The sequence below is a fragment of the Cupressus sempervirens genome, chromosome 11 (genome assembly GCF_028749045.1).
Source record: "Cupressus sempervirens isolate cs-2001-9-10 chromosome 11, ASM2874904v1, whole genome shotgun sequence".
Classification (NCBI taxonomy): domain Eukaryota; kingdom Viridiplantae; phylum Streptophyta; class Pinopsida; order Cupressales; family Cupressaceae; genus Cupressus; species Cupressus sempervirens.
In genome coordinates this window covers 619,465,447-619,473,141 of record NC_143128.1, presented here as the reverse complement: position 1 = coordinate 619,473,141, position 7,695 = coordinate 619,465,447, and the positions used below count along the sequence as shown (strand labels likewise).

At 32.7% G+C, this 7,695-nt stretch overlaps 1 non-coding gene across 1 annotated transcript; it reads left to right on the top strand.

Moving 5' to 3' along the window:
• Positions 1 to 5,999: 5,999 nt before the first annotated feature.
• On the top strand, positions 6,000 to 6,071 carry TRNAQ-CUG (transfer RNA glutamine (anticodon CUG)). The gene has a single exon. It is a non-coding gene; the product is annotated as a tRNA-Gln (tRNA).
• Positions 6,072 to 7,695: the final 1,624 nt, after the last annotated feature.

Sequence of the window (7,695 nt, the reverse complement as noted above, 5' to 3'; positions counted from 1 at the left end):
AACTATACAAAAAATAAATAAATGACTTACAATTGGTTTATTTAGAAGATTAATAATTAATTAGCTACAATAACATCTTATAATCTACTACCTCTCACTTTCTTGGAACAATCATTGCCAAAAAAATGTGCTCCCTCTTTATTGGCATCCATGGAGGAAGGTTATTGTTCATAACAAAAACATGCCACACTAAGCAAACAGATCTCAACTCTCCAAATGGGTTGACACCATTTGCTGCCAATGAAAGTCTGAAATTTTGAAGTTTATCTTTAAAGTGTAGCCACTTTTTCTCTATGTCCATAAATTTTGAACCAGCCACAAACATTTGAATAATGTCATCTCAACTTCTATTGTGAGCATGGTAATCCATAAATCGTGCCAAGCTACGACACCTGAATAATCATTGCAAATGTGGAATAATGAGGATGTAACAAAGAACCTTGCGAGGTGCCTTTTTTGTTTGTTTGATCTAGTTGATATCTATTGTGGGTCATACTTCTTATCTCATTGTTGGAGTATTGAGATGAAGAAGTGTATACTATAATAGCATACTCATTGGGAAATGTCATTACGTTGTGTGCTGACCAAATGTATAAAGTGTCCCCTCTTAGTTAAATTTTGTGTTAGGGTAAAAGCACAGATTTGTGTCACCTTTTAATAAACCTGTTTTGGCCAAACCTCATTTCTCTATCCAAACTCGACTTCTTAGAGAAAATAAAAGTACTCTTTTATAAATCTCATAGTCAATATCACCATTATATATGAATTTTATAGTGTTTTGATTAGTTAGAACATTTTCTTATTCAAAAATATTATAAGTAGGTATTCTAACATTTCAAAGAATCCTCCCTCAAAAAAGGAAAAAAAAATACTAAATCATATTAAAAAAATTTAAAAATATATATATCCCTAGAGGAGAGATTCCTCTTCAAGAATATGTAATTTTTTTTTCAAATAGGTGTAGATTTGATAGGAAAGTTTTGATAGAAGAAAAAAAATGTTGGTTTCTAATAAGGTTGACTTGGAGTACTTAAAAGCAAACATGTACATCAAAAACTAATATTTCTATTTTTGTTCCCTAGCTATACATGTCATCTATAACATATTTTCAAATTCGAGCAAAAAAATACGTTTTCATATTTTCACCTATAATATACTTGTTTGACAAGAACTACACTCTATATTTTTTGTAGTTAAAAAATGACTTCAAAGTTTTAAAAAATGAATAAATTCTTAGTCAATTCAAAAAAAAATTATAGGCATAAAATATATCCAATTTCACACATTTCATCAATTTACATCATCTTCAAATTCTAAGCATTAATACCATTTTTATGTTATTAAAGACAAAATATTTACATTCTAGAATCTTTTTTCTTTATAAAAGGTGACACAGGTTTGTGTTTTTACCCGCCAACATTTTTTTTCACAAGCATCTCAAACCTCTTTAGTTACTCTTTCTTTAAATCTTGGATTAAACAAATTGATTATGAGTGTTTTGTTATGATTTGTACCACAATTTTCATAATGTGGGCTACAACATTGTTGTGTGGTGTTCTTCATGGGTGGCCACAAATATTCTAATATTTAATAATTTCTTTCCACCCTTTTGTCTACAAATTAGGGTTGGGTGGTGGGGGTTGTCTTATTACTAGCGTATATATGCTTATATATATAATATGCCGAGAGTCATCCTTTTCGAGGCACCTATTTTAATTTAAATCCTATGGTTTTTTTTTGTCTGGGTTAGGATTTGAATTAGAATAGGTGCCTTTAGAAGGATGACTCTCGGCATATATATATATATATATATATATATATATATATATATATATATATATATATATATATATATATATATATATATATATATATATATATATATATATATATATATATATATATATATATATATATATATATATATATATATATATATATATATATATATAAGCTAGTAGCAGTTGTCGTGCACCATGGAATACATTTTTGAAAAACTTTAATCTAAGTGTATACTTATATTATATTAATATTAGCCTATCCATTATATGAACTATTTTATTATTAATGGTAAAGTGACAATTACTATTTTTTTTTAATAATTAAAATTAAAATTTATTTAGGTTAGGGTTATAATTATAATATACCATATAAATATACCCCCCCTCTATTTGCTTATCCCCTATTACCATCTCCCTCTATAAAAAAACAAAATATGAATGCCTGTGTGTGTGTGTGTGTGTGTGTGTGTGTGTGTGTACAAGTGCCCCCTAATCTCTCTCTCCATATCTTTTATCCCTTCCCCCATCTCTTTCTCAATCTCTACCTCCCCCCACTATCCATTACCTCCCTTTATACATATACCCCTAATAATCCTTTTTCTACCCCTATCCTTAGGTTCTCTTTCTATTAAAAATATATTAGGATCCCTTGCTTCTCTCTCTAGATATGCCCCCTAATCATGTTCTCTATTGCTACCCCCTATCCAAGCCTTCCTCTATCTATTGAAAACATACTCTCTCTCTCTCTCTCTCTCTCTCTCTCTCTCTCTCTCTCTCTCTCTCTCTCTCTCGATATACTGCCTAATATCCATGCTCCTTTCTTTACCCCTCTCTTACACATTCCCCACTCTCTCTCAATCTCTCCCTCCCTTCCCTATCCATTTCTCCTATCTCTCTCTCTCTAGATATGCCCCTACACCTTCTCTCTAACTCTCTTTCCTCCATTTCTCTCTAGACATGTGCTCCCTCTCTCTCAGACTATATATTTATTTATTTATATGTCCCCTACTCCCTCTCCCTTTCCCTCCCTCTCTTTTTCCTTTCCACCATCTCTCTCTCTCTCTCTCTCTCTCAATATCTCCCTCCCTCTACTATCTATTACCTCTCTCTATACATACCCCCTTATCACCCTCTCTCTACCCGTATCTCTAAGTTCTCTTTCTATTACAAACATAATAGGATCCCTCACCTCTCTATATATAACCCCAAATCACCCTCTCTATCTCTCTCTCTCTCACACACACACACACATTATGCCCTCTACTCTTACTCTTCCCTATTATTTCACTATTATCGCTCTCTCTCTAAATATGTTTTCTAATATCTATCTCCCTCTCTCCCTCGCTTTTACCTCTTCCCCGCTCTCTCTCTCTCTCTCTCTCTCTCCCTCTCCCTCCTTATTTGACCATGGTATCAATCTCTCTAACCCTATCTCTAAGCTCTCTATATTGAAAACATAATAGGGCCCCCTTGTCTCTTTCTAGATATGCCCCTCTCTCTCTCTCTAGATATGCCCTCTAATAAACCTCTTTCTTTCCCCCATTATTTCACTATTATCCTTTTCTCTCTAGATATGTTGTCTAATATCTATCTCCCTTTTTCTCCCTCTCTCTTTTACCCCTTCCTAGCTCTCTCTCAATCTCTCCCTCCCGCCCCTACCCCTTCCCTTGCCTCTCTCTATATGACCCCTAATCACCCCTTCCCTCCCACCCCCCCTCTCTCCTTATTTGACCATGGTATCACTCTCTCTAACCCTATCTCTAAGCCCTCTCTATTGAAAACATAATAGGGTCCCCTTCTCTCTCTCTCTCTCTCTCTCTCTCTCTCTAGATATGTTGTCTAATATATATCTCCCTTTTTCTCCCTCTCTCTTTTACCCTTTCCCAACTCTCTCTCAATCTCTCTCTCCCTCCCCTACCCCTTCCCTCGCCTCTCTATATATGACCCCTAATCACCCCCTCTTCTCTCTCTCTCTCTCTCTCTCTCTCTCTCTCTCTCTCTCTCTCTCTCTCATTATGCCCTCTAATAAACCTCTCTTACTCTCCCCTATTATTTCACTACTATCCCTTTCTCTCTATATATGTTTTCTAATATATATCTCCCTGTCTCTCACTCTCTTTTACTGCTTCCCCAATCTCTCTCTCTCCCCCCCCCGCTCCCTTTCTCTCTCCCTCCTTATTTCACCATCGTATCACTCTCTCTAACCCTATCTCTAAGCTCTCTTTCTATTGAAAACATAACAGGGTCCCTTGTCTCTCTCTAGATATGCCTCTCTCTCCCCCATTATTTCACTTTTATCCCTCTCTCTCTATATATTTTGTCTAATATCTATCTCCCTTTTGTAAGGCTCAGAATCAACATGTTGGACTGCTTTGCAATATGAAATCTCTATCAAAAAATATATAATATTTATTTTAATGAATATTTCAAATAAAATTATATACAAAAAAAAAATTCACCTCGTCCTCTTAGCCTTATCTTAATAATAAATAATAAATTTTATGCAATTTTTAATTACACTAGTTCCGTAATTTTAAAAAGCATTCATATACTGGAAGCTTAGATAAAACTAAATATATTTTCGAAAATGAAGATTTATAACAGATAATAGTGGTGAGAAACAATGCAACATTTTTAGAAGAAATACAATAAAAAATAAATAAAAGATGTTTCTTCCGTACACAGTTATTTGATTTCTAAAACAAATACAATCAAATTTTATTTATAAATATTACTCGTTGAATAAATAAAAACATTTAAAACTTCTAATCGTAAAGAAGCCCATTCATAGTTATTATTTTCAAATTTTAAAATGCCTATAGCACCTTAATGGAGGTGCAATTTGAATACTGAAATTTACATAAGAGCTCAACAAACCGAGCCATGAAAAGATCAGCATCGATAACTTCTTTGTCCTTCATTTTATGGTATTTTGCCAGCATTTGCTGCAATATTTCAAATAGATGAGTGAATTATTCAGTTGTGGGGAAATTAAATATTAGCAGTACTAGCAGCCGGGCCATATTCCTCCAAATTGAGAATTAAGGCTACATGATTTTCGGATCTTTTTGCTAGCTGTTTTTTTTTAACATCTATTAGTCCATTTTTTTTCTTTTTCATTCTATCTTACTATAAATGTTGGTCTTAGTAATTTTTAAATGATGTTTTCCATTTTATAATGGGAGCAAGGGGTGGAGTGTAATTGCATAAGTGTCTTAATATTAAGATAAATTCTTACATTAAACTTGATATTGATTTACATGTCAAAATAATAATATTATGAACATAGTATTTTTCTAAGGGGCTTAGCTTAGTTTGTTGAAGCAATGAGTTCTCATTGTCGACAAGGACATCTTTGTGGAATGACTCTTGGTCTTTTATTAGTTGTATTCGTCTCATTGTAAGAAGTGGATTATAAGTTGTGACTCTTGATCTTCCAATTGTTGTTTCTAGTGTGATTGCTTGGAATGAACTTGAACTCTTAAGAAACACCTGATATGTAAACATCACATTATAAAATCAAACAAAAAAATATAAAATTACAAAAATTATGCCTTCATCAAAATTATAAATATAAAATAATCAAATAATTTTGAAGGTAATGATGAGAAGTTTAAATTTTAAATAAATATATTTGTAGACATATTAAGAATCATTAGTTCACTTAAAAATTAAACTTCATATTTTATAAAATTTCAATTGTAATATTATTTTTAAACAATAAAAAGTTAAAATTATAAATGTAAAAGTTAGATGTAAATAATTAGATTTTAAAAATTTGAATAAAAAATTGTAGATACAATAAAACTTAAACATCTTTGTATGGAGAAACAATAATTTACTTAGTGGATGCAACTTCTTATTATTACTTCATGTGGCATGTTCTCAATTCATCATATCCTATTCAAATGGCACAACATAGTAGTTAGGAACTTTGAGAGTGCTTCCTTTATTACTCTGTATATTGAGAAATTAATGTAACATTACATTAAAAAATTGAAAATTATTTCCTCGTATGGAACAACAACGATAATCTTTGAGAGTGAGATTGGAACCCTTAACGTCTTAGACCAATTGGATCATCTCACTAATGTTTAAAAAACATTCTTGGTATATTATTTATATAGATGACTATAATTTCCTCCTGTTCTATTTCGTAAGCTTCTGAACGTATATTAATATATATGAATATTTATAAAGCTCAATTTTTCAACATTCGGTCCCATGGTCTAGTGGTGAGGACATTGGACTCTGAATCCAGTAACCCGAGTTCAAATCTCGGTGGGACCTTAATCTTTTTAAAGAAATCTGAAATTATTTCAGAGGTATTTTGCTGCAATCTTCTAATCAACAGTTGAAATTTTTCCTGAGGTATTTTGCTGCAATCTTCTAATCAACAGTTTCTGTTTTATGTCTGACTAAGTTAATGGTTCACTGGGAAAACTATTTCTCTAAGTTATTCAATAAAATTATGTACAAATTTGTTGTTTATTAAAGTATTGGTAATTATGTGTTGATCTTAATTTTTTTTTAGGTATTTTGCTTCACTCTTCTAATCAACAGTTTCAGCTTTATGTCGGACCAGTTTATAGTTCACTCGTAAAACTATTTATCTAAGTTATTCAATTCAAATTTGTTGTTTATTAAAGTATTACTAATATATTTGTGTTGATAAAGATAAATTAGGATATGTGTAGGAGAAATGTATGAAAGATTATATTTTATTCTCAATTGGGTTATGCTTGTTTTATTTTTATATCATATAATATTAGTATTGTTCAAGTGAAAATATATATTATGTGTAAACTTATTAGCACATTGTCGAAATTGGATATCTTTTTTTCAATACTAATTTTGAGGAGCTTTTATGAACATCAAAAAAATAATTAAGACTTAATTCCTTCCTATTTTAGATATTAGGTGACCTTTCACATTTGTGTCAAAAAAATTCAAAATTTTGGTAAGCAAAATATAAGATTATAAATTGTGTCATCAATTTCATGTGTATCATTCCTTCACTAATTTTGCATCACCTTTGGGTTGTGGAGTTTTATTAATTTGGTTAGGATGCATGTCTATTAATGAATGCCTATTGGTAATTATTTTGATAACTAATTTCAATATAGAATTATACAACCATGCATAGAAAAATAAATCACACGATGGAATAACACTTGTACCATGCAACTTTTCCGCTCAAACTTTGAATTTGAATTTTGAATTTGGTTGATGGCGGGCCCTGTGCCTTGCCCGGACCTGCAACTTGTGCTTGCGGTTTGTAGGGATTTGCAGGACAATCTGGATGGTAGTGGGACCATTGGTGTCGATGGGGAGATTTGTGCTAAAACCACTGCTTTGGATAGTGGTGGCCCTGTTGGTGGTCCTCGAAAGGGTGATAGATGAAACCCTGTCGGGTTGGAAGAATGTGCTTGTTGGCTCCTCGAAGACCAATGTCCTTATGGAGGATCCCAAGATTTCCATGGCCTAAATGGCCCTGTGATATCTCTCCCACATTGTTTGGTGGACAATGTGACATCTGGCCTTAAACTGTGTGTTGTTGGCAGATTTGTGGCATTTTGACCCACTATTGAGATGGTGCACAAATGGTTTAGTCAGAGATGGAAGGTCAGGGGGAGTGTTGGTGTCTTTGTAATGCGTAGCAGCCTTTTCTGCTTTAAGTTCACTTCGAAGGAGGATATCAACCTCATTCTCTCTGGTACTTGGTATTATGGGAAGCATTGTCTTGCCTTGACTAAATGGCATCTAAGTTTTGATGCTTGTGCAGAGTTGAACAAACTTGCCCCAATTTGGATTAGACTGTTGGGTTTGCTGCTGGAATTTTGGGATGATAAGATCCTAATGTGGGTGGGGAATTCCTTTGGTCATTTTGTCACAGTGGACAAGGTGACAATGC